Raw genomic sequence first — 17,993 nt, forward strand, 5'->3', positions numbered from 1 at the left:
ACTTTTAGATTCAGTTCCTAACATAAATCACCTTCAAGTATGAATAAAATAGACGATACGATAAAAATCACTTTGTTTTGTCGTTTGTTAAGGTCTTGCCATGTGATATCAGGAGAGACAGAATAAAATTGATTGAGGTGTCATGACTTTTTATGTTCAAGACAGAAGTACACCAGTTTCTTGAGCAGATAATCTTCTTACAATATAAACACGGAGTAAGGCTCAGTTGAACTTATCAAAATGGAAGTCAGTTTGGACATTACAACTCCCCCGGAGCTCTGAACAAAACTTGGCAGAAAACGGACTCTCCTGAGGACATTGGCCCGGCGTAGAGCAGCATGAAGATCAAAGACACATTAAAGGCAAAGGAGTGAGTTGCACGTGGGAGCAAAAGACACGCAGGGCTTGCTAATGAAGCTTAATGCAAACAAACCACCAAAACAATCTTCCTAGCAAACATCTTTACTCTGAACAACAAGAAACCTGGTTAAACAACAACATTCCAGATCTAGTCATACACAATCTTCTGTGCACACCGAAGACTACATTCAGAACAACTACCATCCTTCCCGATGATTTTACTCATGTGTTAAAGTGTTTGTTGTGCTTTTGTATTGCTGCAGGACCTCAGATATTTTTTTTGCATTCATACTAAGAATCCTATATTTGAGGGTATTACCACTACCATCTAGACGTACAATTCTTTTACAATTTTAATGTTGAGCTGCAGCCCAGCATCAGCTTTCCTTTGATCACTGTGTTGTGCAAGAAATCTGTAACAATAGTTCCACAAGCTGCCCATTGGAGAAACTGCAGAGTAATAATATTTCATTAATAAAGTCATGCTTATCAATGTCGAGGTTTCTTTATTCATACCCAAACGTACATTTGTTTGTAGAAGGGAATACAGCAGTCTGAAAACATGATGAACACACAAAAAAACATGGCGTACAGGGCGCAAACGTTCAACTGGTTATCTGCTTTAGATATTGATACATTTTTGTTCCATTTACGATATATAATTTAATACAAAATACTTTAAAATGCTCAGTCACAGAGTGAAAACAGCTTCAAGTGTAGAAGATGAGACGTTTTGTCAATGCAACTTCTTCTTGCCACCCATTAACAAACTGCCACCTGAAACATGGCAACATTTCCTGAACATTATAACTTAAATATTTTCAACATGGGGTGCTTTTTCTGTCATAGCAACCGGATCAGCCGATGTACTTACTCTGTTTTCACTAAAGCAATAAAAATAAGTCATGTGACATAATGGATACTGTATCACTCAATACCTATAAACGGGTACCAGAGGGAACCTGTCATGTCTAAAACCTATACAGACAGCAATTTCGCCTGTGATGCATTTATTGTTATAATATGATGTATGATAGCAGCATGTAAGCCCGTCGTCTCTTGTGGAAACCAGCCTCTCAAAGGGCTGTCTTTCTTCAATTAGTGCTGACTGTTGTCTTTTCTAGCCTGAGCTACGTTGGTTCTCCTCCCTCGCCATTCATGCTCTTACAATACAATACGAGTGACAGGAAATCAGCTCAGATGTGAGGAGATGACCACGGTGATTACTTGGATGTGATGTCTTGTCTTCTCGTTTAGACCATTGCAACAGTTTGTTTTCATGTCTTAACAAGAAGAAGCTGTCTCGCCTGCAGTTGATTCAGAACTCTGCAGCGAGAATTCTGAGCTGCTCTAGTAGAAGAACTCACATTTCTCAGATCCTTAAATCACTTCACTGGCTTCCAGTTTCTTTCAGGATCAACTTTAAAATTCTGGTTCTTGCTTTCAGAGCTTTTCATGGTCAGGCTCCTCCTTACATCAGTGATCTGATCCAGCCTTACACCCCAGCTCAGGCTCTGAGGTCTGTGGATCAGAATCTACTGATGGTCCCACGCACACGGTTCAGGACCAGAGGAGAGAAATCCTTCCAGCCTGTTGCTCATAAGCTTTGGAACGATCTTCCTCTCTCTCTGCGGTTGATGGATCTACTGACTCCTTTAAGAAACATCTTAAGACATTTTTATGTTTAGGCTTTTCCTTGATTTCCTGGAACTCCTGTGTTGTTCTCAGTGTTATCTTGATCTTTTTAGCATATATTTTATTGAGCATTGTTTTGATTGTTTAAGCGCATTGTGACTTTGGTCTGGAAAAGCGCTCTACAAATATAAATTACTTACTTACTTACAATAGGTATAATTCCCCCCTCTGCATGTGGACAAAAATTCTGAAAAAATATTTGTTAAATATTTTAAATCGGATGATGCATTATTACCATTAGAGTTGTATGTTGATAGACCAACGGATTCTCTTCCTGTGATTAAAAATATGATCTGAAATTAACAGTTGAAAATGGATTTGATCGAATCCGATTAACGGTGTAGGAAGTGCAGCTATAGAAAGCCCCAGGACGAATGAAGTCAGTAAATCAATCCACCTATTTATTCCTGAGCCACTTAAAACTGTCCCGTAAGCAACAAACAGGATCGTATCCAATAGAATCCAGATGATGTTTCAGAGAAAAGGAAGGGTTGATGTAGATGCTGCATGAGAAATACAGAGTTCCCTCCCAAACTCTTTCACATAAACTGATGTGCACTGAATAAACATGGGATTACCTCCCTGTGTGCATCGGAGACCACCATAGGTATCCCACAGATGTGCCGAGCTTCCCCCCAATGAATAGTGGAATGAATTAATGGGGTAATCTCTGGTGCACATCTCTCGGGGAGTTGGTAAGGAACACCACTAAGAAGTTCGGTCCTTCCCTCCAGGGGCCTGTGCAGGTGTGCTAATACGATATTGGAGCTGTCTGAACCACTTACAGAGCTGAGCAATGACTCGCCAAGTTAGATTAGAAGGGTCCCTATTTTCTCTTTGATGACAAGCGCTATTCACCTCATCTCAGCTCTCCGATAGCGCCGACAACTCTCCGCGGCTTCACTCAAGCCAGGTCCCCAGCATGAGGGTGACCCGTCAGTCTGCCGTGTGCTACACGAGCCAATCTGCCGGGATGATAAATGATAACCAGGAGCTCTGTGCTGCCGGCCCTGTCAGAGGAGATTTCGGATGCGAGGGATGATGAGGTTGCCACACCGAAGAGTAGAGTGGGCTCACAGCGGGTGCGGAGCAGAGGATCCACTGCCACCAATTAATGTTTGTCTTCTTTTCACCTCAGATAACCAGAGCAGCGAGTCCTGGCCCCGACAAATAACCGCTGTGCAAACGCGGAGCCCTCCTGGGAACAAACGCAAAAGGGCGGCAGTGGATGAAAGGAATATGAAATGGCCTGCAGCTAATTATTGGAACACAAAGTGTCTCCAGGACGAGTGACCGATATCCAGCGTCTACTATACGGACTCACTTAAATAAAGGTGGGTGATGAATCTAGAAAAAATGAAAATTGTTTTGACTGAAATGCTTCTTAAAGTGTGTATAATAGTGTTACAAATGGCTATAATTAATACTTATATAGGCTCATGTTTTCAAACATTATTTGCTTCCTTTTGGTACAAAATATATTTTCATTTATAAACAAAATCTGCCTCTCCTTGAGACAATTAAGTTAATTAACCAGGATTTGGTTTGGATATTTTTTGGCAATATACACACATGATCCTACAGACAAACATTTTTTTTTACTTATTGACAAGAAAGAGTAAATTGAATTGAAGTAATCAAGCAATGACGTTTTTTTTCTATTGAGTATTTGCTGTTAGTTCAAGTAGTGTTACAATGACTTTTGTGAGTAAGGGTATTTCAAATGCTAAAATAAATATCGGGACATAAAGATACAATACATCTTGTTTAAATAAATACTTTGGTGTTAAATACGTAAAATTACGTAAAAGTGTTTTATCATATTATGTTATAGGACTACGTGGTGTCATAAAGTCCAACTAATGTGTTGATTCAAGTGTATCTTAAACAGATCTTGGACCTCTTTTATACTCATTATTATGTTTCTGTTAGAACAAAACTCTTTTTATTGAAATTTTTATATTAAAAAAAACTGTGCCTAAACCCTTACCGACTGAAAAGGCTTGTTTTTTCTTGAGATTGAATCTTGTTTACCATAACCACACTCACTCTGCTCTGATTGGTCAAGCATTAAGGTTTGTCACTGTGCGTCATCAATCCCGGAAGTCTCCACCTCCAAGGGATTTGTTGTATAAACAAAGCGGGGCGTGATTACAGCTGACTGGAGGGGGAAGCTATTATTCTGTCATAATGGACTCTGCTCTCGTAACCTCTTGTTCGTCGAGATTTCAGACAAGAGAGAACTTTATAAAGTAATAACTTCTAAACATATTCATGATGGGGGACTTGATGTATCTTGTAGTGGAAGACTTACATTTAAAACACGTGGGTAAGTCGGCAGAGTTGGGTTTTTCATATGAGTTGACCTTTGAAGAGCATTGAATTTTTTCTTCACTAATTTTCAAATAGAGCTTCATAGTCATATCATAAAAAATATCCAAACTCTTCCAACTCACTTTAACCGCCCTAGCTCATTTTTATAATGACATTTTTACATGATGACCCTTCAAATGATTCAATTAATCAAACTGAGAGGAAAAAAGCTTATTAAAAGCGGAAGGCAATTTGAGCCTAATTGTGTTTGAAAGGGGAGATATTTGTCATCATTTGTTGTTCTCTCTGAGCATCACCACTTTCCACTTCTCCCCCGACACACCTCTCTCTCTCTCTCTCTCCCTCTCCCTCCCTCTCTCTCTCTCTCTCTCTCTCTCTCTCTCTCTCTCTCTCTCTCTCCGTCTCCCTCTCCCTCTCTCTGTCTACCCAGAAACTCTACGTAACAGCAGAGGGTGCCAAAGTTTTGTATTTCCCAGCCACACTGAGTCTGTCTGACATTCAACCTTGTTCTTTCGGAACAAGAAGATGTCTCTCTTTCACAGTCGCGGAGAATACAATCTGCTCAATTGAGTTAACTTAATGGGAGGACTTAATGTGAAAAAAGAAACCTGCCGGGGCCTCCTTGGAATGATTGTTGTCAGCTGAACCGTCACTGCAACATTACATAACCCCAGCGGGTTTGCTCCCTTCCAGCGTTTGTCATTTGTTTCACTCCCAGCAGAGTCTATAGGAAGCACTCCATTGCTCTGGCTGCTTTAAGGAATTTACCTTTGTTATGAAGGCATCGCAGCAGCTATGATGGAGCATAATGTCATTTTATAGGAATAGCAAGGATCAGAAATTGTAGTGGGTGACTTTTGTAAGACAATGTATTTTTTTTGATTCAAGTCTGAAAATTCATTTTAAAATACTAGTAACCAAAGTTTTGGTTCGCATCTTTAACTTGGATTGCTTGTCATTCTGTCTAATGTGTTCATTTGAGTAAGTCTCAATAGATCTTGGACTCTATTGTACCCATCAGTATGTGTTTGTTTGTGCAAAACTATTTTTTAATTCAAATATACAAAAGGGGTTTTGCCCCACCCACTGAAAACCAGTTCTCTGTAGATTAACTCTTGTTTACAATAACCACAACAACTCCGCTTTGATTGGTCATCAAGATCTATCACCAATAACAATATTGGAAGTCTTCGACTCCATGGGACTCATTGTATAAACAAAGCAGGCGTGATTACAGCTGACTAGAGGAGGAGTAAAGCCATTAAAACGCCATGGGCTTTGCCCTCGTAGCCTCTTGTTTGCAGAGATTTTTTCATTCAAGTCTGAAAATTCATTTTTAAATAAGAGTAACCAAAGTTTTAGTTTGAAGTAATAACTTCAAAACATGGTCTTTATGAGCGACTTACTTCATCTTGCATCATTTGAAACACATGAGTGAGTCAGGAGAGTTGGGTTTGACATTAGTTGCCCTTAAAATAATGTTTTTATTTTTTGTATTTATTTATTTTTTATTAAGAAGACCAAGGGAAGGCGTTAAATCCTAATCTATACACTCTTCACACTACACAGTTAAATCAGGTTTGTTATTTGACCCGCCACAGCAGTGCTTTAACTTTATAGAATCTGTGATATCGATTGGCAACACAAGAGAGACGTTTTTACCAGACGAGGACGTGAATGAATTCGAGCAGCAGTTTCATTTGAATTAAAAAGAGTTTTGATCCTGTTGTATACCGAACCTTACCAACAAAAGGTCGTACCAACATGATAACACATGTATGTCAACTTGAAATCACTGACATTGGGGTACACACAGGTCTAGACAGGTTTATAGCGTATTCTACGGTATAAAACATAACACAGCATCAAATTAGTGATTACAAGGATCCCTCACTGGGACTCAAACTTGGAGGTTTAATACTAATTACCCCTCGGTCAAAAGGGTTGTTAGCTCTGCGACATTCAGGGGGGACCTTGACATGTAATTATCCTAAAACAACACTTGATCCTTGTCGTTCAGATCTTGTCGACTTGCTATTGTCTTGATCCCTGTAGTCAGACATAATGAAGAGGCACAGGTTGTCGTTTTTTTAAACATCCAATTAAAAACTTGTAAGGTTATGACAGACATTGTCATTTTGGACAAAGTCAACAGTTTCACGACACAGATTTTCTTTATTGCATCAATTGGAGCCGTTGTGGAATTTTTATGATGTCCTCACACTCTTTTGAGAGTAGATGGTTACTTGTTTAATTGTTATTGGTGTTGATCCCAGTAGTGAATTATGTCAAGTTTTCCAACAAAATAAAAATAAAAATAAAAAACTCTTCTTTTCTCACAAATACTGTTTGTTTTTTCAATGCTTTTGAACGATACCTTCACCTGAAGGTCTTTGCTATCATCCAGAGCCCACAGCGACTTAATTCTGTCACTAGGAATGTGCATTTTTTTTCTGACATTTAACCCACAGGGGAGCCCTTCGTGTTTTGGCAGTAAAATGGAGTGCATGCACTTGTAAAGAGAAGGGGGGGAGGCAGTCTGAAGATTGTCTTGCAGGGATCTATAGCTTCAAGTGCCAAATGAGCTTGAGAATAGGAAGTCTGGCTGGATCTTCAAGTGACAGATGTCTGATATGTTTGGCTGGGGTACGCTTAAAGCTTATTTCCGCACTGCCACCGTCGTCCCCGGCTCAAAACTCCGAGACAATTCGCCGATTATCCAAATGACGAGCAGTCTTTGGATCATCTGAGTGACGGCACTGAAGTTTATCCAGCGAAAAGGATGAAAGGTGAAGTCAGACATTAGAATTCTGAAACAACGATTTTAAAGAGCACGTTTGGTATAATAGACCCAACAGAATTGCGCTTGAGTTTCAAGGTCATTCTTTTGATGCTTCCTCTATGTTCGTTCATTCACAAAAGTCATAAGTGAATGTCTACGATGACACAGATTCAACGTAAGCATACGACCAATTTGTGTTTTTCCACAGAAAAGTCAAATGGAGCTCTGGTAAATCCATTCCCTCTAATGCAGGGAGCTCCCACCACTCCACATAATATTCAAGCATCACCCACAGTGATGGCCAGTCAAATTGGATTAAACTGAGGTGGCTTGGGGCTTTTTTTTTTTTTTGCAGCTGCTGCTGTTTGATATGGGGTTTAGGTGTGCTGCAAACTCTTTACTTGGCTTCACTTAAGACTCCCAGAGAAGCATTAATGCATAAAAACGCAGATGATGGCACCAGCAATCGGTAAAATCTATATGGTCTGTCGAGATAGAAAATGCATTTGTGTTTCTCACTCTGTAATGGAAGTACTCGGGAGTGGAAAATCCGCACCACTTACTTTACTTTAATGTAATGTGTCTTCAACGGAGAAAACAAATCACCCACGTTTCTATTTTTATCCATTAATCAATTAATAGGCTCAGAAGTCTTTTACCAAGAATTTAGTGTCAAAGAATACATATTGTGTTTGGACAGCAAGTTGTAATAGTCAGGGCTGGAGAAACAAAGAGTCTCAAGTTACCACAAGTGGCAGATATTTGCCACAATACACAATACAACTTGTCCTATGTGTTGTTTTCAGCTGGTTCATTCAACTGTGGTGGTATAATGAGTCATATATTAGCTTTAGCTAAACAAAAGTAGTTAATTGTGCGAATTCATTCACGTTTATAGATGGATGGATTCCGCTACAGCAAATAATAATTATTCTGGATTCAAGAATATACATTTATGATTCCGTAGAAGTATTGATACACTGTTTTTAAGTAACATTTTTCATTTAAACACAGGTGTAGTTGTAATTAAAATGTAGGAATAGTTTAAAAAAGAAAATAGATGTTTACTTTATATTAAAAGTAATTAAGTAATTCATATTTATAGAGCGCCTTTCTAGACCAGGGTCACAAAGCGCTTAAACAATAAAAAAAATACTAAAAAATATTATATATATATATATATATACTAAAAATATTATTAAGTTATTGTTAATATTATTAAGTTATCTATTGAATAATTGTCAATACTGGTATTAAAAAAAACCATTTAAAATGTACATTTTACTACATTTTTGATGAATAATAAATGGACTACACACAAAAGGGACTTTTTTTATAGAATGACTTTTCTACTGTCTTTCTCAATCATCTCTATAATATAAATCCATAAATCATCTAATATAATAATCACATCATTTCTCTATGATAAACATATTAACTCATTATCTCTGGGGTTTTTTTTTTCCAAGATCAAGAAAACTCCCTCCTTAACATTCCCTCATGAAACTTCTCCGGCTACTTAGGCCTCAAAGCAAATCCCTGCATGTCACTGATAAGACCTGACTCTGATATAGATCAGAAGAGCAACAGATCGATACTGCAAATGTTCTCCACCAGTATTGAAGACCAAGCTTCTCTGTGGCATGACCGATGAATCCCTTGTGCTGTGTTCAATGAGAAAAGATGAAAAGACTCTCAGAGAAAAGGGTAACTAACGACAAATCGAGGGGAGCGGCTTCAAATAAAATAAATAAATGCATGGGTGGTCAAAATGGTCACCTTTTGTATGTGTGTATTGAGTAAAGCGATATACAAACTCGTGTTATGTGAGAGATGGAACTCGTGGGTACTTGTATTGGTTTTCTGGCCAATATAAACACAATCTATCAATCACCGGCTGGTTACATGATCTCTAGTCACAATGTGTTTGACAGAAAATATAAATCAAAAACATTTTGGCAGTTTGCCTTCTGAGTGGCAGAGCAAGATTTAGGGAGAGAAGAAAAAATGGTCAAACCCATCAATCTTTAAAAATGCACTGTATTTGCTCAGTTACATCTGACATGATGGTCTAAGTGACGTCCATGCCAGCAATTATCAAGCAAGCATGTGACCTCAGGCTGCTCTGTCAATAGTTTCCTTCTGACTTACTCTTTGAAAAGATCGAGATTGGATTTCTTTGAACATGAGTCAACAGTTACAATGGGAAATAATAATGAATTAAATTAAGAGCAGTGTTGAATTTTTTTTAAACTACTTTGTTGACCGTATGAGCCTTTAATTTTCTCAAAAAACGACGTGCGCCTTATAATCCGGAGCGCCTTATATATATGAACATTACTTGGTGGGTGACTTTTTTACAAACACTTTCATGACTCTGCGCCGACTGAGCCGACACACCATGGGCAGGATTACGTCATTGCGTCATCACGGGGTGGGATTTACGACACACATCACATCATGGTGGACGGCTATGGAGTAAGATTACTGCTACCAGTTTGAGCGAGTGTGTCTTGGTTGTTGTACACTCAAAATCGTTCTGCTGCGCGCTCAACTAGTCATACACGTGCGCTCAACATGTCATACACTCGCGCTCTAGCTGTCATAAACTTGTTGAACTTCCCTGCTGCTCACTCAACATGTGTCTGCTCAACACCACACTCTCACATGTTGAAGCCTTTTAAACATCATTTGAACATCGTTACCATGGGAGTGAACGGAGTTGTTAGAACGCTTAATAAAGTTTGACTTTATCTGAGTGTATTGTTGACATTCCCTTTAGTACAGCTTTATCTAGTGGATGCATAACGCAACCCAAGTCAAACGTTTGACATTATCTTTTATTCTATACTTCAGTGCACCCTATTTATGAAAAAAGTTCTAAAATAGTCCAGTTATTGACGGTGCGCCTAATAATCCGGTGTGCCTAATAGTGCGGAAAATACGGTACTTTGATTTTATTTACTGTCCAGGAAAAAAAGTGAAAAGTTGGACTACACTAGCTGAAAACAGTTTGGTATGGTCTTCATTAACTGGCAGTGAAAAGGAAAAAAAAGGGAAAGTGTTCTAAATGTGTAAAATCATTCCAATGTATGTTTGCTTATTTATTTCATGTCTTTTTTTGATACAATGTTGAAACAATTTAGTTTTCCTTTTGGTTGTTTTGCCAGGCAAGAAACTCACAATGATGTGAAATTTTTTTTTTTACAGCTATAAAATTCAAACAAACCCGGAATCCCTTTTTTATCATTATAAAAAAGGTTTAATAAAATAAAAAAAAATTAACTAAAAGGTACACAAAATAACTGTCGCTGTGATAAATAAATCGGATTTTCTGTCAAGAGTAAACAACCGTGTTAGCTTTGGTTTAGCGTTTGAGCTTTTCCGGTTACACTTCGCAAACACACGCTGCTTAAATTGGTTTAATGGGTTTTATCAATGGCCGTAACTGTTTGCTTTTTAACTAGTGAGAGAAACCATTTTAATAAACATTTACAGTTAGATGGAGGAAATGTTAATTATATAAATGTTGGTTTAAAAGAAAAACACATTTCACTCAACTAGGTCGAGGCTGTTCAATATGCGTTGGCAGTGTTTCTCAAGCGTCTTCAAAATCCATAGGCAAACACTGAATGTTGTTTTTTCCAACGACATACTCGTCCAACTTGGCCATCTGGTGCAAACAATAGCAAGGGAAGACTCTGAAGTAAAATATTTTGTAAGAGAGCTAGGAAGCAGCATCTGCTGGTGAGAAAAAAAAAAGCCTTGGGTTTTTCACATGACATGACAAATTACACCGGGCGGTTTACATTTAATCATACACTTCAATGCTCACCGTGGAGTGGAAACAGAATCATGTAAATTATTTTTTTGCTGCAAATCTTTTTCATTCACATTTTCTCTAGCGATCAAAGATGCTCATCTCCAACTTGTTTAAATCGATTGAAACTTTCTTACGAAGGACTGTTTTTATTAACACCATGTTCGCAGCAAGCCAGAGTTGCAGGGTGATGATGCTACTGTATAAGAAGAAAAACAGGCTATAATATGAAGTTAATTAAATAATTTTCTGATACTGTAAAACACATTTTATGCACACCAAACTTAACAAATTCAGTGATATTGAAAATATGGCTTTGCTTTTGTTTTATTCTTCCTTTTCCATTGTATTAATCAATGATTCATTATTTTCTGAGCATGTATACCTTTCAGTATACTTAAACTTTTCCCTCTCTTAGATAAAATCTATTAAATTCTACATTAAGATATCACTTTGACCAGTGTCACAGGAAGTATTACTGTCATTTCTTAAACAAGAACAAGGAATTTAGTTTGAGCCATTAATCTTGCTAACTTTAAAACAAACCCCTAGACGCTGCTATGGATAACACTACATATTGGAGCGTATTATTATTATATCGTCAATAAATGTACATGTCTGCTGGATCTTGATAAAACAACGTTAACACAGAGAATTTTTCCTTTTTTTGAAGCTCAGCGCTGGATCCTCCGACATGAACACTACACCTACAACAACATCGTAATAATAACTTCTGAATTATATTTGATTTTTTTTTATACAATTTAATCAAATGAATAATTAGATTTCTATAATTAAAATCCACAAATTTCTATCCATCTAATCATACATGAATCCATCTATCCAATCATCCATCCACCTATCAAATTATACATCTATCCAATCATCCATCCATTCATCTATCTATCTGATCATACATCTATCCAATCAAACATCTATCCAATCATCCTTCATTCCATCTATCCAATCATCCTTCCATTCATCTATCCAATCATCTATCCATTCATATATCAAATTACACATATATCCAGTCATCCATCCATTCATCTATCCATCCATCGATCCAATCATTCATCCATACATACAATCATCCATCTAATCATACATTCATCCAATATAAACCCCCTTAGAACCACAATTATCATTTTGTTCCATCGAATCCTGCAGCCATCAATTCAATCATCCATCCATCCAATAATACATTCATTGATTCATCCATCTATTTATCCAATGGTTCATCCACCCATTCAGTCATCCATCCATCCATCCATCCCACCCACCCATCCAATATAAATCTCCTTACAACTGCGATTATTATTTTGTTCCATCCATCCATACATTAAATCATCCATCCAATAATTCATTCATCCATCCAATTATCCATTCATCCATCCATCCATACAATCATCCATCTAATCACCCATCCAAAGGTACATCCATCCCCCCATCCATCCATCTAATACAAACCTGCTTAGAACCGTGATTATCTTAAGGTTCTGCTTCTCCACGCTGTTGCTATGAAGAGCAAACTAACCCCAGAAAACATTCATCAGCATTTTCATACAGGATTCATTGTGCTAGTTATTTATATAACAGGATAGCGACTTCGTTTTGAAGGTAAATGTTAAATCCAGGTCACCGTACATGCTGATACTTCCATATTCTACTTATATGTATATTGTATACAATAGCAGCAAAAGCTGACTGCAAAATGCTGCAACCAAAAGACAGAAGGAGAGTCACAGCAGGCGCTGCTACTATTGCCCTGAATTTAGGTCAGCCAAATTACTCCAGGTGGCATGAGTCTGTCCCTTGAGGACATCACGCAGCTCATATCTGGACCAAGGTTGGCAGAAATGCTCCGTGGGGCATAATGGGACATTAATTTTTAATGTAAACTAACCTCATCCCTGGTCGAGATGATTGGTGTACTTGACTTTACATGCTGCAGAGTAAGTGTGCTGCAGCTTTGTACTCCTTGTTTATAATTCATTCCTGGAGTTCCAGAGGCGGCAAGGTGACAGACACATTTAGCTTTTATCCAATGAACACTGAGGCCTGTTGAGCGACTCTGTGTTAGTGTGCTAAAGTAACAATATTTACCAAGTCCCGGGAGACCCAGTTGTAAAGCGATAATACCTGTTTGAAGGAGGATGAAAAGCAATAAGTTAGAATGGAGGCGCCACTTCTCTTCACAGGCTCGCTTTCTCATTGAACAGTGGCAAACAGAGTTCCAACTTTACCCATAAATTATTGAACGGGAATTTGTGTAAGACGTTCATTACCCTCACACAAAACTCATCATGAACGAGAGATTGCCTTTGGCTGCAGGCAGCTGTGGCAGCCTAAAGAGGAGAATGGAATATGTTATAATGAATTAACCTCGGATATACACTTTGGTTAACCTTGTTCATAAACTTTTCAACTAACTTTATCCTGAATTAGTCAGAAGCTCGTGATTGTTTGATTGAGGCTGTGACAGAACTTGTTCAGATTTCCAACTAGAAGTCTTGAAATTATGGTGGAAAATAAAAACATCATTCAGATAAAACACACATAAATCTTTAATGACCGACTTGAAAAAGAAAACAAGTTTCATATCCACTATAAGTTACTTTTAAAGTCGTACACATGTGACATTCAACTAAAAATCTATTGTCCTTTTTTTGTTTTTATAATTTTATGTGTTGAAATAATGACAATTCTCTTTTATAATTTTACTCAGAAATCTATTTCAAATTTCTATCCATCAAATACAAACCTCCTTAGAACCCCCAAATATTTGCATCATTCATTTCATATCCACTAAAAATCTGTTAAAGTCATACACATATGATATTGAACTAAAATTCTATTTTACTTGTTATATCATTTTATCTATTGAATAATGTTTTTTTTTTTTAATTGTATTTAAAAAATCTACTTCAAAGTTCTAACCATCCATCTAATCTAAACCCCCAAATATTCCTATCATTAAGTTTCATATCCACCATACATGGATCTAGAAGTCGTACACATATGACATGATAAACTATTTTCCATGTTTTCAGACATTTACTAAAGTAACTTTTCCAATCAGTTTAAATCATGAAAAATTATACACTTACTTTCGTTTTCTTTTTAAAAATTATAATTAAACATGCAACCATGTAGTCAAGTATATACAAACTTCAACAAGCGTATGTTTCAAGCGTTAAACAATGTAGTTGTATTTACGGTCAATCATTTGTTATCAAAGTCAACCAAATAATAATATTTTTTATCTAATTATTAGATCAAACTATCTAGATCAGCAACTTTCAGCTGATCAGACGGAAAAAAAAATGTGTTTTATTAATTCTGCCCTTTAGTCATATTACTACAATATTATAATGATCAATACATTCACACTTGAGTTTTATGTAATTTCTTCATTTATTTTTAATGTAACATATTTGTCCTTATACAAGTCATATTTTTATGTCATTGTCATGTAAGCACACTATATGTTATATGCCCATGAGATCATTATATATATATATATTTATATATATTGGTTTGCTTCCAGGCCGAGTCAACTCGGTGGTTTACTCCGGTTACTCCCACATAAAATTGAGAACTGGGAAATTGTCCATAGGTATGAGAGTGTGTGTGAATGATTGTCTGTCTTTGTGTGCCCTGCAACATACTGGCATCCTGTCCAGGGTGTCCCCTGGGTTAGGCTCCAGTCTCCCTGTGACCCCGGTAATGGATAAAGCGGTAAAAAATGAATGAATGATACATATATATATATATTCAACTATAACAGCAGAATGGGTGTGGTTATGGTTAATACGATTTCATCTCCAGAACTCTTTTCAGTGGGTGGCGCTTAAGTACATTTTATAATGTGAATACTTTAATGAAAAGAGAGTTTTGTACAAACACATACTGATGAGTACAATAGAGATCCAACATCTATTTAAGACACACTTAAATAAACACATTAGTTGTCCTTTAACTTTACATTACATTAGAAATAAATGACACTTATGTGTGAATGGCTGTCAAAGCACTTTGTGACCCTGGTCTAGAAAGGCGCTATATAAATAGAGATTATTATTATTATTATTATTATAGACAGAACATTTGCAAATAAACTTCAACAAAATCAAATAAATACTTTTTCACAAAGTTTGGTTGAATGACCCATATACTATTTTCTAGTTAGCGCTACAATTATCTAAAAAGCTTTTTTTTAGAATTCCATGCAAAAAGTAGGAGAATTGATTCTATACGGGCTTGAATTCTGATGTTGTATTCTTCAGCTATCATAAGCTTGTTAGCGGGATCTGCACGACAAAGGCATTCATATTTAATCTGCACAGACGCCGGAGCGGGATGTTTTGTTCAGAAATCTGGGATAGGGAAATTACCTTCTGATGAATTATTGGGCATGAAGTTGCACAATCCGGTTGTTTTGTCGCAGCGAGCCTTGGATCGAGCTGAAGCTAACGAGAGACGTTCATAAAACCAAGGTCACGTTCATGACCTTCGACCAGTTAAAGTGAGCCATGTAGAACATATCCATCTATATTAATGTGTTCTTCTGCAGCTCTAATATATATTAATGCAGGTGTATAAATTTCTTTAGGTAAGTGGGCGGACATTTTATCAGCATTTTTTTTACGATAATAAATTGAGTGGGTTTTCATTATTCATTCAGTAATTGATGAGGAGTAGAAAACGCTGATCGACAATGTGGTTGTAACTATTTCAGCGCTGTTGCCACCTAAATAGTGAGCCTATTTAAACAGTACATTTATATAACTCTAACTCTATATATTATCAGATGGTGGTCACTGAAACCAATACAGTCACAGGAAGAAAAGGCTGATGGTATCTTCTTATTCACCCTCCACGGATGCATCATCCTGTCACTGAGAGGAGCTGCTCGGTGACGTTATGTATGTGCTGAGACAGTTTCTTCAAAGAGGAGAGAACAGCTATACTTTCGTTGTCTCGTCTCACATCACCTCTTGTGGGTTGAGGAAACATCGCGGGACAGAACCAGAACCTTTTGATCAGTTTATTCAGTCCGCTACTTTCGGGATTCGGAAGCTCCATCTGGCAACGCCCAAAAAAGTTGGTCGAGAATTTCCCACCTTTTCTTTCTTTAAATTCCCATTTGTCCTTTTTTGTTGATTAATTGTTTTTGGGATCGATTTTTGAATTGAATTTTAAATGGTTGATTGACTTGAAGAACGGCCTCTTCGATGATACTCAGAGGATCAAGCTGTGAAACTAACATTTTCCAGTCCCCCCACTTGTCCGTTAACTTCTTGTCAATAAAAAATAACTTTATTGACTTGGTTTATGTCATCTAGTGGCTGAACTAAAGAAGTACAGTTATGAATGATTACTGCGTGATTCGAAAAAGTATTTTTGGTGTGATCGAAGTCACTTAATAGGAATACTTTACTATCACTACTGGAGAATAGTTCTGTTTCTTTTTAGTTTAAGTATCGTGAACTATTGCGTCAAAATAACGCTAGACGTGAATTTCACGAGATAGGAATACCTTGAGATATGCGTTTTGTATCGTGAGAAACGAGTATCGCGAGAAACGGGTATCGCGAGATACTAGTATCGCGAGATATGAGTATGACGAGATACGAGTATCGTGAGATGCGACTATTGTGATCGAGTATTTCGAGATAAAAGTACAATTTATCCATGTCACCTTCGGGGCCTCGTACACAAAAGATTACTGTGTTATTCAAGAGAAAAGCACCACTGTCACACAAAATCAACATTTACTGTTGGAGATCTTATTTTTTATCATTTCAAATTAGTATCAATCCATATTTGATGACAAACCTAAAACAATGAAGGGCTCTTGTAGGTCACAGTAATAACTGCACGCCAGATTTGGCCCCCAAGAGTTAGACAATGATCACACTCGACATGAAACCCTAGAAGTGCTGCAGTTTTGTTGCACTTTCTGTCGGTGGCTTCAGGCCTTGTCCACACTTAACCACCACATATATCTGTTGTTTCAATCGTGAACAATGATCACATGAAGACTAAAGAAACAAGTTAAACCCAAACAAAAGAAAACAATCATCTGTAATTGATAACATGAATGCTGATAAAAAGTCCTAAAATATGTAAAAGTTTCAATGAGAATCCAGAAGTTCAGAAGGCATTAAAGAAACCCGGAGAGCAGCTTCTGTTGTGCAGGTGGAGCAATAATGCCGGTGGAAATTTTCACCTCTTCATCTTCTATAAACTTTTGAATTTCTGCACACGTACTAATGAAAAAGGAGTCAAGTCGTGTTTCATTGTTTGTTGCATTTGAATAAATCTTTGCATTTGCAATTCAACAAACGCTTTGTGCTACAGAAATAAATCAAGCAAAGTAGCATAAGTTATTTTTACTACTTTGACTTTGGAATTTATTTTTTCCACGCCTGAGAATTAAAGTTTTAAATTATGTTACAAATAATGTGTTTATACCTTTCAAAGATTTAAGCCCTTTTTTTTTTCTTCTCAATGCCCCAAATGCATCTCAAATAAGTCTATAGCTCAACAGAAGCACCGGAGGATTTATCAGTGTAGGTTTTCCACTAAAACTGCCACAGATTATAACCCAGAGCTCATTTTTATCTTCATCAGTTGCACAGTTTGCCAAGCTGTTCTCTCTTCAAAAAGTGCTTCCTAGCAAGATGGAAATCGCTCAGGAGCGCAGCCAAACCTTCGCACCTGCTTATAGGGCAGCAGATTTTGTTTGGCAAAAGTGATCATGAAATCATCACCGGTTCCAATTTGGATTAATTGTGGAGAGCCTGGCACCTGTGGCAGTGGTGCTGTTGTGACAGGACAGAGCTCTGATCAAAGACTGTGGGGTTTGTGGTACCGGGGGGGTTCTGTCAATCAAATGAGTTGCATATCTTATTTTTTTTAATTATGTCATACTTGCAATAAAAAAATATTACTACAGCCAGAATGATATCCTCAACATTTGTGGCCAAATCCGGCCTG

Source organism: Callionymus lyra, chromosome 11, assembly GCF_982586985.1.
Source record: "Callionymus lyra chromosome 11, fCalLyr1.hap1.1, whole genome shotgun sequence".
NCBI lineage: Eukaryota > Metazoa > Chordata > Actinopteri > Syngnathiformes > Callionymidae > Callionymus > Callionymus lyra.